This window comes from Capra hircus, chromosome 15 (genome assembly GCF_001704415.2).
Source record: "Capra hircus breed San Clemente chromosome 15, ASM170441v1, whole genome shotgun sequence".
Classification (NCBI taxonomy): domain Eukaryota; kingdom Metazoa; phylum Chordata; class Mammalia; order Artiodactyla; family Bovidae; genus Capra; species Capra hircus.
This window is the reverse complement of record NC_030822.1, coordinates 19,798,787-19,820,386: the sequence shown is the minus strand read 5'-3', so window position 1 is coordinate 19,820,386 and position 21,600 is coordinate 19,798,787.

Genomic DNA, 21,600 nt, shown 5'->3' with positions numbered 1-21,600 from the left:
AGCTCCAGAGGAGCAGAATTTTTTTTGTTCATTGAAATTCCCAGTATCTACAATAGAGCCTGCACAGGCCAAAAACAACTAGCCAAACTCAATAGCAGGGTGCTTTTCATATCAAGTTATCATCTCTTTTATCTCCAATTACAACATAGGGCATTAATTCAATCTCTATGCACGTATCAGATCTTTTTAAAAAGATTCAACACAAAGTATGTTAGATAGCATACCCAAATGAAGTATTCTACCTATATTAACTCAAATAATCTTAACAAGAAGCCTTTGTGTTAGCCTAACTCATGCATATGTGTATGTGAGTGTAGTCACTCAGCTGTGTCCAACTCTTTGCAACCCCCATGGTCTGTAGCCTGCCAGGCTCCTCTGTGGGATTCTCCAGTCAAGAATACTGGGGTGGGTTGCCATGCCCTCCTTCAGGGGATCTTCCTGACCCAGGAATCAAACCTGCGTCTCCTGCATTGCAGGTCACTTCTTTACGTGCTGAGTCATCCAGGAAGCCCAGCCTAACTCATGGGCTTCTTGTAAAGAGGTTAAGAGATTTGCCCAGGGTCACACGGCCAGCAAGAGTCAGAGAAAGGATTTACATCTAACAGAGTACTTGCTCATAATGTACTATATAACCTTGATATTTGAATTCATTGAGCGAATGAAGAAGAGATCCAAATTTTCATTTCAAAACTCAAGAAAATAGGCTTAGAACACTTACTATCATATGGGATATTAAAAGATATTTTCTTTGACAGCTAAGAAAGAATTTGGCCTTGTGGCAGGATAGTTACTAAGCTCATAGCAAGGTTGACTTTTGCAGATATGTGAAAGCAATAAGCACAGACAGTAAACCATGGGGGTGTTTCACTCCTTTGATGGATGCATGTGTTGGGTTTGGATTCCAACCCACACGTTCAAGAGCACAAGAAATATAACTTTATTTTCCTAGAATGGAACTTAATTCCTGTATCAAACTCCCACATCACTGAGGTCTAACCTTGGTCAATGTTCAAAATCCTAGTCTATGTTTCAGAAAACTCATTGCCAAAGCCTGGAAGGTGGTCTTTCTGGTGTTACAGGAATCTGTGCATTTATAATAGGTATCCACTGAGACACTTCCCCTGTCTGCTTGGCCCCTCCAGACCAATAGGGCACTAGATATTCAGCTGGGCTACGTAGGGCACTCCACCACCCTGACTACCTAAGACGCATCACTCCCCCTTCCTGGGGTCTTGCCTTCTCTCTTCTTAAGCTGCGCTTTTCTCTTTATACCTCCTCTTGCCTGAAGGAATGTTTTTCTGGTCTTCAAGAGAAATCCCTTCTTCTTTTAAACCTTGTAATTTCCTCTTAGAGTCATTCCCGTCATGATTTTTTTTTTTTTTTTGGTAAATACAAACATAAAAATACATAAAGATTCAAAAGAGGGACCAGCTGGCCATTTCCTTGCGTCTAAGCTCATACCACTTGCTTCACAACAGGCCAGTAATCAAGAGACGAGCTGTTGGGGCAAGGAATAATGACCTTATTCGGAAAAGCCAGCAAACCGAGAAGATGGTGGGCTCATGCCCCAAAGAACCTTCTTGCCTGAGTTAGAATTCAGGCTGTTTTTCACTAAAAGGAGAGAGAGTCAAGTCAAACACACTTCTTGGTTCCCATCAGCCACCCATGGCGATGTGTTCATTTCTTCTTCCCTGCGGTCCCTCACTGGTGGGGCTGGTCAGGATGTTTCCTGTGAGAAAAACAAAAGCATTTTAGGGGGCTTCCCTCGTGGTCCACTGGTTAGGAATTGCAATGCAGGGGACACTGGTTTGATTCCTGGTCCAGAAGGATTCCACATTCCATGGGGCAACAAGAGAAGCCACTGCAAGGAGAAGCCCGCACAGCACAACTAGAGAGTAGCCCTTTCTCTCCACAACTAGAAAAAGCCCGTGCAGCAAAGAAGACCCAACATGGCGATACATAAATAAATATTTAAATGTTTTTAAAGTATTTTAGCTTAATGCTCATTACCTGGAAAGCAGGGTTCCCAGAGATAGGCCATCATGTATAATTGAAGCTTATAAGTGACACCCCTCTAATGATTAACTTGTAATAGAACACAAAATTTCTTTCCTATTATAGTCATACTATCCTGAAGAAACAAACTCAAGGACTAGATGCTAGAGTGAAAGAGGGAGAGCAGAATGCTAGGAGAAAAATGAGGATAAATTTCCCCCAAATAGCATCCTGCCACATGTTACTGGCATATTGAAGCCTGGCGTGCTACAGTCCATGGGGTCGCAAAGAGTCGGACACGACTGAGGGACTGAACTGAACATGTTATTGATATAGAGGGGAACAAAATCTGCACAGAGGATGTGTTCGTTCTCTGTTGCTGCTATAGCAAATTGCCACAAACTTAGTGGCTTAAAGCAACATAATTTTTTTATACTACCCTTCTGAAGATCAGTAGTCAAAAATGGTTTTCACTAGACTAAAATAAAGATTCATCAGGACTGCTTTCCTTCTGGGAGCTCTGAGGGAAATCTGTTTCCGTGCCTTTTCCAGCTTTGAGAAGGTGCCCACATGGGCTTCCCTGAAGGCTCAGCAGGTAAAGAATCCGCTTGCAATACTGGAGATGCGAGTTTGATTCCTGGGTCGGGAAGGTCCCCTGGAGAAGGAAATGGCAACCCACTTCAGAATTCTTGCCTGGGAAATCCCACGGACAGAGGAGCCTGGTGGGCTACAATCCATGGGGTCGCAAAGAGTCAGACACTACTGAGCAACTGAAAGAAGGAAGGAAGAGGCCGCCCACATTCCTCGGTTCATGGCTGCACATCACTCTGAGCTCTGGTTCCTTTTCTACATCTCCTTCTCTGATTCCATTCTCCTGTCTCTTTTCCTGTTTATATGCAGATCCCACCTGAATAATCCAAGATGAAGAAATTTGAAAGTGTTAGTCGCTCAGTCGTGTCTGACTCTTTGCGACCCTGTGGACTGTATGTAGATCACCAGGCTCTTCTGTCCGTGGAATTCTCCAGGCAAGAATGCTGGAGTGGGTTGCCATTCCCTTCTTCCAGGGGATCTTCCTGACCCAGACATCAAACCCAGGTCTCCTGCATTGTAGGGAGATTTTTTACCCTATGAGCCATCAGGGAAGCCCATTCCAAGATAATCTCCCCATTTAAAACTCTTTAACTTAATCACATCAGCCAAGTTCATTCACCTCATAAAGTAACATATTCACAGGTTCTAGGGATTGAGAGACATCTTTGGGAAGCCATCATTCAGCCTGCAGTAGGGGGTTTAGTCTAGAGCAGTATGGTAGGTGCAATCATAGGAGGAAAGTAGTATTTGTGAGGGGTCACAGAGATAGAAGGCTGGAAATCAGGAAGTGCCTCTCTGTTTAGGCTGAGACCTGCAGGATGAATAAGAGTTATGGGATTTGGGAGAAATGGGAAGAGGAAGCTATAGAGAGAGGAATTCAGAATTCAGACAAAGTTTAGAACAAAAACTTCCCTTGTGGCTCAGCTGATAAAGAATCCGCCTGCAATGCGGGAGACCTGGGTTCTATCCCTGGGTTGGGAAGATCCCCTGGAGAAGGGAAAGGCTCCCCACTCCAATATTCTGTCCTGGAAAATTCCATGGACTGTATAGTCTATGGGGTTGCAAAGAGTCAGTCACTATTGAGCGACTTTCACTTTCACTTTAGAACAAAAGCTCAAAGATGATAGAGGATAAGGCAGATTCGTGGAGCTATGACTTTGGGGGCAAGGAAAGGGCCAGGTGTTCAAAGGCCTGTTAAACCCCTGGGAAGTTTAGGCTTTATCCTAAGGGAAAGAGGCGATGAGGTGAGACGAGTCCCTCTTGACTGCTGATCCAGTGTAGATTGTAGAAGGGCAAGACTGGAGATGCAGAGAGCAGTTATCAGGTTGTAATGATAATCAAGAGACAGACCCTAGGGCTAGGGGCTGGAGACAGGGGAAGGCAGTGGAGAGAGGTTTAGACTTAGATTTAGGGCTCCATATTTGATTGAATGTCAGGTGGGGGCATAAGGAAAGAGGAGTCCAGGACGACTCCCAGATTTCTGGTTGGAGCCACTGAGGAGGAGAAGGAGGGGGCTTGGGAAAGAAGGTGATGGGTTCCATTGTGAGCATATTGATTTGCTGATTCCTATGGAAGACCCAAGTGGAGATGCCTGGGAAGCAGCCTGTCAATAGGTTGTGGGGATTAAATGGTCCATGGAAAGCGGTTAGCCCAGTAGGTGGCACATAATTATGTGCTTAATAAATGAGGTGTTATTATTATTATTATTATTTAGTTTTATATTCAAATCTGGGCTATGCTTCAATAAACCATGCTCTGAGAGTCATTGGAGGGTGGGTAGAGGGGAACAAAAAAGGGCAAATAAATGAAGGCAGAGCAAGGAAAAGAGTGATCCGTAGCTTATCCATGTCCATGCTTTTATTCCAAGTCCCTTGGATTAACAGAGGAAGGATGGCCATTTGCTGAAGTGGAGGCATCAATTAGCATTAAGCAAATAGAGAGAAAAGAAAACTACCCTGAGTGCACTTTCAGGAATTTGCCAGTATCCCCAGGAGGAGCCAGGAGGGAAACTTGGGTCGATTGCTAGGATTAAGTCTCGGCTAGTTTGTTTTTGATGGGAAGCTGGGTGGGCATCAGAGGTGGGGGCAGCTCTTTCTCAGCAATATCAACAGCAGCATCAAAAGCAATGAGTTGATTCTTTTCTTCACTCTGATTTCAATCTTGTACTGTCATCAAAGAGAGTTCTCCATCTACATATCTGCGCACACAAGTACGTGTAAGAAGTCTGGGGCAAATTCTCCTAGGGTTTTAATATTAATACTTTCCCCTCAAAGAGAGGAATTAATTAGTACTTGCCCCTCAGAGAGAGGAATTAATTTCCCTGGGCAAAAGTACCATTTGCTACAAGGGAAAGTTTTGATTTATGAGGTAACAGAGGCAGTTTATTTCCTTTAAATATTATCATTATGAGCATAGCAACTTCATAAGAGAAAAACGGAATTCAAGGAACATTTCCCTCTAAAGAGTTACAACATTTCAAATTTCCTGTCCCATGTTCCTCATCAATAGGATAACTTTGGAAGTTGTGAGCACAAGGTCAGACAATGCAATGAGAAATATCCAGAATCCAGTTGGGTTGGGTGTTGTTTCAATATCTCTTCTGTGTCGTTGGACTCCAACACTGGAAAAATATTAAAAGAATGCAGGATTCTACCCAGTTTCAGTTCAGTTCAGTTCAGTCGCTCAGTCGTGTCCGACTCTTTGCGACCCCATGAATTGCAGCACGCCAGGCCTCCCTGTCCGTCACCATCTCCCAGAGTTCACTCAAACTCACGTCCATCGAGTCGGTGATGCCACCCAGCCATCTCATCCTCTGTCGTCCCCTTTTCCTCCCAGATTGTGAGGTATACAGACCTCTGTGAGTAGAGACAAACTAGGAACTGTGCAACCTGAATTCAGGGGACCCTGAGATACAGGGACATACATAAAGCTCACTGGGTCTCATCAGTCTCGTGGAAAGTCTTATACTTAGACTCAATCACACCAAAGGTAACCCCCGAAGTGTTTGTATGAGCAAACATATGTTATGAACAAATGTATGTTGTGAACAAACTTAATGAACAAACATGGATAATGAAATTGTTTCTTTGGAGGATAAAATCTTCCTTAATTCAAAAACTGGAGGACTTGATATACTTAAGTATAGAAAAGGCAAGAGAATCAGACAAAAATACCACAATTTTTGGGTTAAGACAACTGTATGTCTTGATATTTACAGTGTAATGTTGAAGAGCATTTGTTCTATTAAAGTCGTATTTCAGATGCAATGCACAAATAAAATCCATTCTAGTGAATTTTCTTTTATTTTCAGCTGCTGGACTCATTTTCTCTCACTAATCATTCTTGGATGCTTTCCTGAGATCAGCAAAATATATAATTATGTAATCTATTAATATAAATAAGTGATATTTTGGATGTATTTTCCTATACATCTTCTTTGATGAAATGTTTGTTCAAAACTTTTTTATTTTGTGTTTTGTGTCTTGTCTCTATTATTCATATCTCTTGTCTCTATCTTTCCTTGAATAGTTCTTGCCAATGTTACCAATTTCTGTTAAATAATCATGGTAACGAGAGACATTCTTGTCTGCTTCCCTTCTGAAAGAGAATTTCTTGGATTCTTCCACACTGAGGATGCCTTGGCTTTTGCACTTAATTTTTCAAAAGCATCATGGAAATTTTCAGCATGCATAACAGCAGAGAGAAAAGTACACTAAACTGCCATATACTCAACATCCAGCCTCAACAATCTTTAACACACCTCCAGAGCATTCATTGGAAGGACTGATGCTGAAGCTGAAGCTCCAATACTTTGGCCACCTGATGCGAAGAGCCAACAAGCTGGAAAAGACATTGGTTCTGGGAAAGATCGAGGACAAGGGGAGGTGGGTGACAGAGGATGAGATGGTTGGATAGCATCACTGACTCAATGGACATGAGTTTAAGCAAACTCTGGGAGATAGTGAAGGACAGGGAAGCCTGGCATGCTGCAATCCATGAAGTCATAAAGTGTTGGACACGACTTAGTAAAACTGAACAACAAACAATAAAAATTCTTATTCTATTTACTGACCCTTACTCCATATATTCTTTTCTCTTCATCCTCCTCAAAGATTGCTGGGTAGACTGGAGTATTTTTTAAATGAGGTAAAATCTATAAAATGCATCAACTTTAAGCACACAATTTGATGACTTTTGATAAATGTATATATCCAAGTAATCAAAACCTCAGTAAAGATATAGAACATTTCTATCACCCTAGAAATTCCCTGAGATCCTCTCTCCCCACTCTCCATCAGTTCAGTTCAGTTCAGTCGCTCAGTCATGTCTGACTCTTTGCAACCCCATGAATCGCAGCATGCCAGGCCTCCCTAAGTTCACTCAAACTCATGTCCATCAAGTCAGTGATGCTATCCAGCCATCTCATCCTCTGTCGTCCCTTCTCCTCCTGCCCCCAATCCCTCCCAGCATCAGGGTCTTTTTCAATCAGTCAACTCTTTGCATGAGGTAGCCAAAGTACTGGAGTTTCAGCTTTAGCATCAGTCCTTCCAATGAACACCCAGGACTGATCTCCTTTAGGATGGACTGGTTGGATCTCCTTGCAGTCCAAGGGACTCTCAAGAGTCTTCTCCAATTCCGCAGTTCAAAAGCATCAGTTCTTCAGCACTCAGCTTTCTTTACAGCCCAACTCTCACATCCATACATAACCAGTGGAAAAACCATAGCCTTGACTAGACGGACCTTTGCTGGCAAAGTAATGTCTCCGCTTTTGAATATGCTATCTAGGTTGGTCATAACTTTCCTTCCAAGGAGTAAGCGGCCTTTAATTTCATGGCTGCAATCACCATCTGCAGTGATTTGGGAGCCCAGAAAAATAAAGTCTGACACTCTCCATAAGCAACAACAATTCTGGTTTCTATCTATGAGTTGTTTTTCCTTATCTTTAACTTCATATGAAAGGAATCATACAATACATTCACTTTTGTTTCTGGCTTCTTTCATTAAAAAAATTTTTGAAATTCATCCATTTTGTTGCAATGATCATTCATTCATTCTTTTATTATTACCGCATAGCATTCTATTGTATGAATGTGTCCTAATTAATTTTTTTGTGCCTTCTCCTACTGATAAATATTTAAGCTGTTTCCAGTTTTTTACTGTTGTGAATAGAGATGATATAAACATTCTTGTACAACTTTTATTGTGGATTTATGCTTCCATTTCTTTTTAATAGACACTAAGGAGTGGAATTGTTGTGTCACAGGGTAGATGTATATTTGACTTTATAAGGAATGGACTAAGAGTTTTCCAAATGACTTTACTGTTTTATGCTTTTATTCGCAGAATATGAGAATTCACATGTTCCACATCATCTCCATTAATTGGTGTTATTCTATTCTGGTAAATGTGAAATGTTATCTCAATTGTTTTACTAATTTGCATGTGTATGTATGTGGGTGTGTGTGGATGTATGAAGAAATGCTTCCTATGAAATTTTTAAGAGTTTGACCAAGGAAAATAACAATTTTTCAAGGTGGTTGTATTTACTAGATAAATAATAAGTAAGTAATAAGTATTCTTTTCTGTTAAACAAGAAACTATTAATAGTTTCCAGCATCCCAGGCAGTGCTAGTGGTGAAAGTCCATGTAGTCAAAGCTACAGTTTTTCCAGTAGTCATGCACGGATGTGAGAGTAGGGCCATGAAGAAGGCTGAGTGCCAAAGAACTGATGCTTTTGAACTGTGGTGCTGGAGAAGACTCTTGAGAGTCCCTTGGATGGCAAGGAGATCAAAGCAGTCAATCCTAAAGGAAATCAACACTGAATACTCATTGGAAGGACTGATGCTGAAGCTAAAGCTCCAATACTTTGGCCACCTGATGCAAAGAGCCAACTCATTGGAAAAAACCCTGATGCTGGGAAAGACTGAAGGCAGGAGGAAAGGGGATGAGAGACGACAAGATGGTTGGACGGCATCACTGACTCAGTGGACATGAATTTGAGTAAACTCTGGGAGACAGTGATGGACAGGGAAGTCTGGAGTGCTGCAGTCCATGGGGTCACAAAGAGTCGGACACAACTTAGAAACTGAACAGACAATTTAGCAACTGAACAACAACAATTAATTTCTACAAATTACATCTACCATTCCCAGAATAAGACTTATATAACCATGCTGGACAGTTCTTTAAATAGGTGTTGCTTTATTCTAATTGGTACATTTGTTACACAGGTTTTGCATCTTTTCCCAAGTACAATAAGTTTAAATTAGTTGGTGAAGGCGGTGCTGTATCCTTGTCAGATTTAAGGAGAAAACCGAATTCAATTCATACAATAATCTCAGTTACCAGATCATCCCTCCCACCTCTGATATTTATGTTATAAAGAGACGATTTATGGTGCAGTAGAATAAACATTGACTTGGGAAGAAAACAGCACTGCTCCAAATATCATTCAGCTCCTCACCAGCCTTCCAACCTGGCAAATTACTCTCTCTAAGCTTCAGCATCTCCCACAGGACAGAACAAATAACCCTAGAAGATGGACACCTGGTGAATCTGGATGGTCAGACTGAGGAACTGAGATAAAAATCTCTGTGAAATGAGACAAGCAATGGTGGAGTTACACTGGGCACAAGACCTGCTGGCACACAGCATCACTGGACATTCATCTTTGCCTGCTGTATTCAGTTTCCCACAACTGGGTGGCTTAGAACAACAGAAATTTATCCTCCCACAGTTCTGGAGGACGGAAGTCTGAAATAAAGGTGTCAGCAGGATTGGGCTCTTCTCGAGGGCCCAGAGGGAATATTTGCTCATGCATGCCTCTTAGTTTCTGGAGGTTGCCAGCAACCCTGATGTCCCTTGACTTGTGATCACCCCAGTCACTGCCTCCATCCTCACATAACATTCTCCCCTGTGTCTCTGTCTCTCTTCTCCTCTTCTTATAAGGAACTAGTCACATTGGTAAGGATGCATCCTGCTCCAGTATGGCCTCATCTTAACCAATTACATCTGCAATGCCCCTATTTTTGAATAAAGTCATATTCTGAGTTCCAGGGAGGACACAAACAAATACACATACTTACATCCACTCATTTTGGGGAACTCAATTTTGGGTTATAAAATACATGCTTCATTTGTTGCATGCCCTTTGTAGATGGCGTGGTGCATTCAGACAGCCTGGATTCTAGTTGCTGTTTGGCCTGGAGCTGGCTGGTCTTGGGAAACCCACTTCAGCTTTCCAAGCTTGGGAAAATGTGTCCGAAAAATGAAGTCTGGACAGGTGGCCTCTAAGATCCAGTTCACTTTAGTCCCAAGATTCTGGGGGCCAATGAAGCTTCTTTCATGGAAGGAAATGTGAAAATGAGCCATCAGGAGACATGGAACAGGCTGGGAAAGGGTATAAATGGGGCCAAACAAGTGTCACTTTTTGGGAACAGCTCAGCACCTCTGTAAATCTTGGTGGATGGGAGACAGGTCATTGCAATCTTATTCCAGAGTAGCCAGGCGGCAGCCACCCAAAAAGCATCCGTAAGGTGTTACTTGCTAATTTTCACCATACAAAGCCTGTAGCTTATGGGAATGCTTTCATCTAGAGCGTTTATAGGATATTGAGGCTGTCCTTCTGTGCTGATTTCTCATTAAACAGTGGAGTTTATTACTAAACAAATTAAAGACCATATACATTTTGGAAAATGTGGATGAATACCCTTTCAGTTCAGTTCAGTTCAGTCGCTCAGTCATGTCCGACTCTTTGCGACCTCATGAATCGCAGCATGCCAGGACTCCCTGTCCATCACCAACTCCCGGAGTTCACTCAGACTCACATCCATCGAGTCAGTGATGCCATCCAGCCATTTCATCCTCTATTGTCCCCTTCTCTTCCTGCCCCCAATCCCTCCCAGCATCAGAGTCTTTTCCAACGAATTAGTCAACTCTTCGCATGAGGTGGCCAAAGTACTGGAGTTTCAGCTTTAGCATTATTCCTTCCAAAGAAATCCCAGGGCTGATCTCCTTCAGAATGGACTGGTTGGATCTCCTTGCAGTCCAAGGGACTCTCAAGAGTCTTCTCCAACACCACAGTTCAAAAGCATCAATTCTTCGGCGCTCAGCCTTCTTCACAGTCCAACTCTCACATCCAAGAACAGATTCCATTTACTACAAGTTACCAGGCATTGTGACAAAGACCTTCCATGATCTCTTTCATTTAATCTCTCAAACAACTCTTTGACGTCTTGTTCTAGTTAATCAGTTTATTGCCTCTCAACTCCAAATTCACCCTTCAGTACCTGCTTTGCAATGATAGACGGGATTCTTGAAGTATTTCTTCTTCACACGGAGCACCTGGTTAAGCTTCGTCAACAGAGGGCAACAGAGAGACACTACTGGGGGAAAATTTTTTCTTGAGCTTGTTTTGCTTTTGCTTGCTCCGGCTGCTCTGCTCATGCACGTGTGGAGATGTCCACTGGTGTCCCATCCCACCCAGGGCGCCTAGTCCCTCAGCAACCCGGAGCCCCACCTGGAGCCCAGTGACCACTTCCCTCTGATCTTCCTCATACAGACACTCCAGGCCCCTCCCAGGCTCCCTAATCCCCTTACCTCTGCCCACCAGCCTCTGCTTGCCTGCGCCCTGGACAATCACTTCCTGAGGCCTCCTGATACCAACACTGATTCCAGGCCAAGTGTCACCTGCCAGGAGGTGGACTCCCATCACCTTACTTCTCTTTGCCCACCCACCTGGGCTCACCTGTACCTGGGCTCTTTCCTCCTGCCTGGCCACTGTGGACCAGCTCTGGACCAAACAACCTTGCAGATTTGTTTGCCGCCTAGTGGGCTCCAGCCACACCTTCTCCCACCAGGTCTGCATATCAGCCTCAGGAAGGCCTCCCAGCCCATGTTTGTCCCTCCTTGAGCAGTTTCCCTCAGTCTTGGATTACCCTTTAGGATTCTCTTTGTATCTTTGAATGCACCAATATCTGAGTTTAATACTTCTTGAGAGCAAGCCACCCCTGTCCAAATCATTGTGTGGTTTCTGTCTCCTGATTGGACTTAAACGGATACAAGTACTATTATTATTTCCTTTTGGAAGATAGGGGAATGAGAGTGAGAAAGGATGCATGACTCGCTCAGGATCATATGAGGGGTATGGCAGAGTTGGATACAAACCCAGGACTGTGGGCTCTAAAACCTTTGACTTTCACCATCTGCTCCACTAACTAGGAGTCAACACAAAAACACCCAATGAGACACAGAGCAATGGGCTCACCTCCCTTCACCCCCTCCTTTTCTATGCTTATGGATCCTGGGTGTTTTAGATTAAAACAAGGGTAAAAAAATGTGAAAACGAGGCCAGCTCCTAGAGGAAGATTTTCAATAGTCATCTTGAGCTAATGGCCACAGTAAACACACAGGAAAAGAAAACAGAAAAAATTCTACTTAAAAATCACTTTTACACTCTGTACATCTGGTCAATATTCTGCTCCAAATACAGTTGTTTTGAGGCTGATATTTGATTTTTGCCAAATTTCCCCAGCTTTGTCTTATCTGCTAAAATACCTCATTTTGCTAAAGAGAGCTGAAATCCCAATTTGGGGTCTTGCTTGTATTTGCATTAATATTTGGCTCAAGGCAGCCAGATTTCTGGATGATGTATGTCCCTTTAGCTCCCAGGGACTCTGATCCCCACTGGGGCTTTGCTTAAAGGCAACATGGAACAGCTTCCATATTCCTGGAAATGAAGCCCCAGCCTCCTCTTACAGTTTCTCCCTTGGGAAACACAGCAATGTGAGTCCTAATTAGCCTCAAAATAACAAAATCCCAATAATAATTATCTTCCTTGAGGCTGTTCTGGTCTTCCAGCTTTGTAGGAAAAACAAAGCCTTGTGCAAGGATTAACCATTTCCTGCTGACAATTAGATGACTAGATGTAGGGAACTCTGGACTATGAGTTAGGCGACCTGGATTTGAGTCCTGCATGTGCCACTCATTATGTGGCCCTTTGTTTTTCTGGAAACAAGATTAGATTCTAAGTTCCTTTCCAGTGCTATGGTCCTTTGACTCAGAATCCTTTCAGCCTTATTTCATCGGAGCAGTTTAAATCAGAGCAGTTCCATTGTTGAGGGCTCTCAATGTACTGGGAATATGGCTAAGCACCTTAAATGCATTGTCTCTTAGGATTCTCACTGCAAACCCATTGCTATTCAATGTTACAGCATGTGGAGCATAGTCATAATAAAGCCACAGCTACAGTCTTCTCTCCAGGTGGGTCACTGACTGTTCCCCTAACCTGATGAATGCGATCCAGCAGAACAACTGTAGGTAGATGCGTCATTTTTTTTCAAGTTATCATCACCTCTATCACTATATGAGGCTAAGGCAGGGGGTAGGAGTAGTCAGGGCAACTAGCTGATTAGCAGCAAAGCCAGGCATTTTGTATACAAAGTCTAGCTTAATTCTTACAGAAACTCTAAGTGAGCTTGTCACTCTATTCCCATTATACAGATGAAGAAAATGAGGTTCAGAGAAGTCCAAATAACTCATATGCACTTACCACCACCGGTCAGCAGCAAAGCAGTGGTCTGAATATATTACATTTCACTCCTCCTATCACTGCACTGGGACAACTATTTGTGGTCAGAGGTTATCAAGGCCAAGGCTAGGACAGCTGGCAAAGAAAGGACTGGTAAACTCAGTGAAAGGTAGAAAAAAATTTTTTTCTTTAAAAATCACTCCTTTCTTGCCATTGGCTGTGCTGGGATCTCCAGGGCCAGAGACTCAGGCCCTGTCCTGCAGCATCTCTTTCTGGACAAGTGCTGTCTACCCATGAAAGAGGAATCAAGTGCATGGTTCTGATCACTGTGGGGACTGACTCTAGATTCTAAAGCAAAGAAGGCTTTAGAATAGGCACCCGGGGACTTCCCTGGAGGTCCAGTGGCTAACCCTCCGAGCTCCCAATGCAGGGGGCCTGGGGTTCAATCTCTGGCCAAGGATCTAGATCCCACATGCCACAACTAAAGAGCCCACGTGCAGCAAGAAAGACCCAGCACAGCCAAATAAATAAAAATGAATAAATAAATATTTTTTAAAAAAGAACAGGCATGGGGGAGGAAGTACAAGAATATGGGCAAGGACATAGCCCTGGCAAACCAAGCCATCTTCAAAACAGAAAGAATCAGAGATCGTTGTTCTGTTTCTCTTTGACCTCATTCTTAAGGAGCAGCTGTTGAAGAAGCACACAGTGAGGGCTTCTGGGAGAAGGGAGTAGTTGACTCTGAGTACAGACATGGGCTTCCCCGGTGGCTCAGCAGTAAAGAATCTGCCTGCAATGCAGGAAATGCAAGAGATGTGTGTTCAGTCCCTGGGTCAGAAAGATCCCCTGGAGGAGGAAACGGCAACCCGCTCCAGTATTCTTAGCCTGGGAAATTCCACGGACAGAGGAGCCTGGCAGGCTGCAGTCCATGGGTTCAGAAAGAGGCAGACACGACTCAACATGTATATTCTATTTATTTATTTACTTTTGGCATGTGGGATCTTAGTTCCAAGACCAGAGATCAAACCCATGCCCACTGCACTAGAAGCTCAGTCTTAACCATTAGACCACCAGGGAAGTCCTCCTGGTCCTTTTAATTCTTGTAGATTCTTCCACCTGGAAAGTTCTTCCCCTTCTTTTCCTTCTCAGAAACTCATATGCATCCTTCAAGTCCAGGCTGAAAACTATTCTGACAGCTCAGCCTTCCCTAGCCTCTTCAGGCAAAATTCATTCTTGATCCTTCCCCCACACCTGTATTATCTGCTTTAGTTTCTGCTTCTCTTACTAGACTGTGAGGCCCTGGGGAGAAGATCATGCTTGCTTCATCTCTGAACTAGGGGTCAGACACATAAAAGGCTCATAATATGTGACTACTAAATGAATGACGTAATAAATTTATCTCTGACCTTAAGTCAGGCCGTGAATGACATCACTCCTTAACCTAGTTTAAATGTCCCTGTTTCCAGAAGGTCCATAAAAGCGGTTCTAATGGTAGTGACTGGACAACAGTGGCTAGCAGGGTATGTCTTTTCTCTAGCTGTGGACAGGAAGTGCCCACTGTAAGGCAAGAGCATCTCTGGTCAACCTTGGCTCCAAAGGGATGTTTGGGAGACCCAACCACTACAATTGGTCTTAAACTTTTTGGCAATCACAAAAAGGTAGAGGACAGAGTGAATTTGAAGGACAGAGTGGATTTGAAGGCCAAAACCTGATTGTTCTCTTAAGCTCCCTTCAAACCTATGAGCCTTCCATAAGGATGGACTGTGTCCTCTAAGATGTCCTCTCAGGACTGACATGAGAACCATAGCATCAGAGGAAGGGCTAGACTGACTCTCTCAAACTGGGACTTTCCAACCTGCAAGAGAGAGGGAGGGAATGAAAGGCAGTGGGAGGAGTGAGAGAGGAAGGATAAAGAATAAGAATGACTGCAGAGAGCAGTAATGCTCTCTACATAAACAGGTGATAAAAGCTGATAACAGCAATGACAAAATTAAGAAAATAAAAACACTGCTCTGAAGATTTATAGGCCAGCTAACACAGAGCTAAATCGGCAATAACTCGGGCTGATAAAAAGCAACAGGGCATCAACCACATAAACACTCGGTCACTTCAATGCTTCCGTGTATATTACGATGACACTGGTTTGTTGACACCACCCCATCCCCATGACCTCAGGCGGCAGGAGCGGTGCCTGACTCACAGAGGGGGACGTTCTGCAGGGCTGATGCTGACGAGGAGCTTTTTCAGAAAGACAAGTTATCCTTGACTGGATGCAGATGGCCCAGTGAAAAATGAAATCTGCCAGCGGAGGCTGCCTTTATCAGCTGGAGAGGTTCAGCAGGGACAAGACTTCCCTATCCCCAGCCCGCCCGAATGAGCCTCCGGTTTCAGCACCATATCACTGACTGTCCTAATGAATTCTTCTGACGGGCTGGAGTCCGCACGTATCTGCTTCAAGGAGTGCGTGCTGGCAGGCTGGGGCATGGTACCAAACTCGCCTGGGGTCTGCATTCCGCCTTCAGAGTCAGCAAGGAATGCTTGTGGTGGGAAAGGGGCTGTCAGATCCACCAGGACTGAATGCCCTGCCCATACCGACCATCCTCTGGCTCTCCTGGGCTCCCCTCCCTGACCAGCAGGCAATGGGTGCCCAGGAAAGGACAAGAGATTCTCCAGGGCATGCCAAGCCAAACACCCATGGGAGTCTACCGTGTCAAAGACAAAATTACAAGCACAAGCTGCTGTTTATTAACTAACTTCCTATTATGTGCCAAGCCCCATGCCAGGCACTTCATTAGGTTTACCCCCATACGACTGTCCCTGAGGTCAGTGTTACCTTCCCACCTTAGAGATGAGCAAATTCAGAGTTCAGTCCAGCTGTCCAGTCATAGGGCTTCCTAGGCGGCACTAGTGATCAAGAACCCGCCTCCCAATTCAGGAGATGAAAGAGACGTGGGTTCGATCCCTGGGTGGGGAAGATCCCCTGGAGGAGGGCATGGCAACCCACTCTAGCACTCTTGCCTGGAGAATCCCATCAACAGAGGAGCCTGTGAGGCTATAGTCTATGGGGTCACAAAGAGTCGAACATGACTGAAGAGACAGCATGCACATCCAGGGTCATAGGGCTGGGAAATGGCAGCGCTGGGGCATGAAACTGGTGTGACCTCCATCCATACAGCCTGTTATCCTAGGAGGACTGGTGTGGAGGAAAACAGGCCAAGTGAGATAAGTATCTGGAGGCTCTACAGTAGATAGACTTTTCCATTTTCATCCTGGTTTAGTAGTGCCATGGAGATGACTGTAGTAAAATATTGATAAACTCTGAATCTATCATTGTGGTTTTTGAAAACCCACACACTATAAATTCATCTCAGAACCCAGGACCAGGAATTTTTCATCGCAGCTGCTTTTGACTATTGGAGCCATTCTTCCTCTCATTCGGTAACCAAACAAGGTGTTTTCAAAGACCCAAACAGACCCCAAAACTGAGCCCCACAGCTCTCCAGACTCCTTGGTCCTATCCCTCTTGCTGACACATCCCACATTTTGTGCCTGAGCCAAGGCTTCTGAAAACTTTTTTCCTCTCCTCTTACTTGGGAAGCTGAAACCAGCAGGAGGCATTCTGATGGGTTCAATGAGGACCTTTATACGAAACAGGGCTCGGGACACCAGGGCGTGGACCTGACATCTGATGAAGGTGGGTCCCAGCCAGTCCCGCTGACAGCCGCTCTCTCTCCAGGGCAACCTGTGTCCCAGCCCCTTCAGTCTCCTGGAGGGTCACACAGACAACTGTGGGATAAGTGAGGTTTGGCAGTGACCGACACCCTGCCCCTCCCGGCTTTGCCCAGCACTGCCCACGTCTCCTCTCTGCAGTGCAGTGGGCCATGGCTTGCTGGCAGGATGACCCGGGGCCAGTGTGGGCGAAAACTGGGGACAGGCTCTGCCTCAGTCCTCCTTGAAAGACCTGGCTACCCTGCCTGAGCATGCCAGCTGAGCATCCCCTCCAGGCTTCTGGAACACTCTGGAGAACAGTGTTGTTATCTGAGCAGAAGCTGAGGTTCAGGAGTCTTGGATCTCGCGGTTTGAGCTGCAGAGCCTGTATCTCATTGCTGGGATGCTCCTGGAGGACATGCCGACCCCAAGGCCTCTTTCAACAATCCTCATCCTCAGCTCTGGACCTTTCTAGACCCCTCCTATCAGAGGAGAATGGAGGGACTGGCCAGAGGCTGGATCGGCAAGCAGAACCATCGTGTCTCGCCACTAGCAGTTAGAATTTACTAGACGCAGGTGGAGGACGCATCTTGCATGGTTCACAGCACCTCAGCTGCTTCTCCTAGGGCCCAGGAGTCCCTGTCTAAAAACAGCGACAGCTTATCTCCACATGACAGCATCGGGAGTCTTCCTCAAACAAACTTTATGGTGTCCACCCAGAGATTTCAGACATCTTTATCAGGCGGAGCCTACGAGAGGGGGTCAACTCAGCCTCACTCCGCCTGCTGCTGCCATGAGGGCAGGTGTGGCCTCACTGGACTTCTTCCCCCATGAGACCTCCACAAACCCTTCCAAGCAGAGCGTGCCCCTTCTCCCCTGCCAGGGGCCAGCTCTGCTGCAGTGGCAGCTTGGAAGGAAGGCTATGCCCGCATTGAGTGATAAAGCCCACTGACATGGATCACTGTATTTGGAGACCTCAGAAAAATTAGGACAAGAGACAGCTATGAGTCTGTCTCCCTGGAACTTCCTCCTTTGGATGCTAAGGGCCCAAAGACATCTTCGAAACATGAAGGCTGCCTGCTAAGACTAAGGGACAAACCTGTCCATGGGACACACCCAAGATTTCCCCCCAACCCTGACCATCACCAGACACCAGCAGCTTCCTCCCCTGCCCCCTCCCTCTGACGCAGAGCTGCTTGGGAAAGCAGGATGCTGCTTTTTAAAAGTACTCATTGACCTTGAACTCTTAAATGTGTTTCTCAATTTTCCCCTTTTATCACTGTCCGCCTAACATTATGCTATGTCATTTAAGTTCCAGTATTTAATACAAAATATTGAATAAAAACATACTTCACTAACAGGCTCTATCACTGGATATGGGAGGAACATTTTACCAATCACACCTACCCTTCCTCTGGGCACTCGGCAAACATTCCTAGTATCTGAAAAAGGTAGTGGGCAAGAAGATATCACTGCTGTGTTCTCTCAGCATTTCTGTCCTCTGGTTCGTGGGGCCAACATGCTCTGGGATGAGGGGGATAAGTATTGTAAAATGAAGGGGTTAAGAGTGTGGCCAAGAGTCAGAGTTGGGTATGAATCTCTGCTGTACAAGAGCTCCGAGACCCTGTGTGAGGTGTTTCGTAGAGCCTCGGTTTCTTTAGCTGTAAACTGGGCACATTCTCAATAAGAGAATGCATGTACAATAGCACTGGTCTGTACATAAAGATCTAGTAAATGGCCCCATTATCATCATCAATCATCTCCCATTTGGAAAAGCCCTGGGTGCATGTTAACAGAGTTGGGATGGGTTCACATGGGTGTCGGGCCCTGTCAGACAGAAGCCCCCTCTTCCTGTCAGACTTCCCTAACATCCACACTCCATCCCTCATCTTTCTTCCCAGAGTTGTCCCCCCTCTTTCCTCTTTCTCCTGGACTCCAAATGCCTCCTCAGAGTCCCTACCATGTCAAGCAATCACCCAGTGTCAACATCAATCCTCCCAGGATGCCAAGAGGAAGAGATGCCATTCATTTCAACCAACCCACCCTCTACACTGATCTCAGCCCCACCCTCATGGACCATCTCTCAATCCTTCTGTGCTCCATAAAAATACCTTGTGATCTCCTAAAATTACATATGCTCATTTCCTCTGCCTTAGCTCTTTACATCTGAGATCCTTCTGTCTGAGGCTCCCACTCACAGCAGGCTGTTTTTCAGTCTGTGCTTAAAGGTGTGGACTTCTTGGAGTCCTCAGGAGTTTGTCCTCGTCTCCTCACCAGTCTCTGAAACAAAACTTTGTTCAGTAGCACTCTGAGTCTGGCTGTGTGTTCTGCTGGGTTTCTGGCCCCTTGAGAGGTGACCCTTCCTGTGCTGCCTGAATCTCTTTCCTTCTTAAGACGAGTCTGAGAATTCACAGAATCAGGATTTTGCTTGAAATGGAGAAGAACCTAGAACCCTCCACTGAGGCAGCTACTTTCTCAGTGTAAAAAATCAGACCATGTGGTCATCATTGTGATCACTTACGAAGTTCTGCCCAGATTTCAATCATTTGAAATACAAGTAAGTAATCACTAGAAGCAAAGACCTGAAATAAAATGGCCAAGCCTTTCACGTTTTGGGGGGGATTTGTTTCTTCACTGTGGTTCTTACACATTTACCTGTGAGCAATTCCTATGAGCCACTCTGCTGGCTTCAAGGCTCTGAAGAAAAATGTCTAGCTGGGAACCACTCTTCTACTTATACTCACAAACACACACCTGTTCCTGACACGCCTGACCTGGTAAGTCCAAAGTCAGTGGTGCAACAACCCGCAGGGAGAACAGGGCTCTGGAAGACACTGCCTTCTCCCTTTTCCCTTTGGTATCTGAAGAGCTAAACACTGGCCCCTAGTAAGGACGAGACATGGGGGATTCCTGCCTGGCTCATGGGAAATAAATCCTCTCCAAAACACTGGGAGGTTTTGGTCTATGGGCACTGGCACACATGGCATCAGGGAGGGGCCTGCGGTGGAAAGGTGAACCCAGTGGGGTGTGAGGACTGGATATGCAGGTGGACCATGTGCCATGCTTCTTCTTACCTGGACTTGGGCTGGGGGAGAGGGTGTCTCCCCTGCCTGTGGAACGTCACTGACAGAGGATGGGCAGGCTGTTTGAAAACAAACCTCTGCAGAGATGGGACTCGCCTGCACGCAGCACTTCTGACCATATTCAACACCAGTGCCCTGCCCCTCAGCCCCAGGGCCCATTACAGCAGAGCCCCAGGCCATCTTCATGGTCACTGTCCACAGGCTCAGAAGGTTCGGGGTAGTCCTAGGACTGTCAGGTGCAAAACTCAGCAGAAAGTATTTATGGAGCCCAGCCTTTAGGTTTTTGTAAGAAGTGTGGTCCATCTGAGCCACCAGAAATACAAGAATTCCATGGACAGAGGAGCCTGGCCAGCTGCAGTCCATGGGGCTGTGAAGAGTCAGACGCGACTGAGCAGCTAACACGAAGTGTGGTCCACAGCCCAGCAGGGTGGGCATAGCCTGGGAACGTGTCAGGAATGTGGTCTCAGGCCCCGCCCCAGAACTTCCGAATGGCAGACTGTACTTGAACAAATTCCATTTCATAGGGAATGTCTATGGTTAGTAAAAGCTGAGAAGTCCTTGAGGAACTAACACAGGAAGGGAGATGATCCACTCCTCTGGGAGCTCACACGTGGTCAGGAAGGTGTAACTTGCAGATATGAAACTATGGAGCAGAGTGCATGTCTACATCGTCAAGCACGTTTTGGAAGGAAAACTGGATATGGAATACCAAGACCAGCCTCAGCCACTACCATCACTGAGCCTTAGCTTCCCCAACCGTCAAGTGGGAATAATACTTTTCCTGTCAACCTTACTGACGGACGGTCCTAGATGGGAAAGCACAACACCCATATAAGATGCTACTGAATGTTATGTACTCCAAGTGCTACAGAGGGTCCCGGATGAGAGAGTCTGGGAAGAACCACTGAAGGACTGGAGGCGGCCTTTTAAAGATACTGGACCAGACACTTTACTAAAGTGAGATGGGAAAATGTACATTTTGACACCTGCACCTAATATAGCCTCTAGCCTGAACTACAGAGAGCTCCCTGTGACCAGCGTTCTTCCTAACAATCTGCTCATGGTCAACCCCACAGGTCCCAGAACGCCTACTCAATGCCACTGGGTGCATTACCAAACACAAAACCAGCAGATGTGATCTCTGTGGGGAGGCTGACGAGAGCTCTGTTGCTGCAAACCTTGACTCTGGTTTGTGGTACAGGGAAATGGATTTGTTTGTCGTTTGGTGGACTTGGCCTGTGAAGATGTCTGAATACCCGAAAAGGACGCTGGAGGTGATGGTAGTGTTTGGGCGGGGAGGTGGGAGAGGAGAGTGGAAAGGAAATTAGCATGAGTTCTTGGGTAATCATTTTCCTAGATGGTATGTATGAAGCCTTTGCTATGTGCTTGAAGTTTTAATGCTTTTCCCCCTATTTAATCCTCACTATGACTATCTGTCAGAAACACATGAGGGAAACAAGGACTGACGATCTGAACCCAGGTTGGTCTGCTTTCCAAAGCCCATGACCTTAACTGCAGGCTAACCTGCTGAAGTGGTGTGAGAATCTCTGGGCTTCCTCAAGCAGCTGAAACAATGTGGCCGCTTTTGTTGTGAAACCTGGCTCGTTCTGACTCGCTGACGTTTGCCATGCTTGTCCTGAGCTTCTCCAGAGAAATGCTGTCTTCTGGCAGGAAAAGATAAAAACTGCTGATACA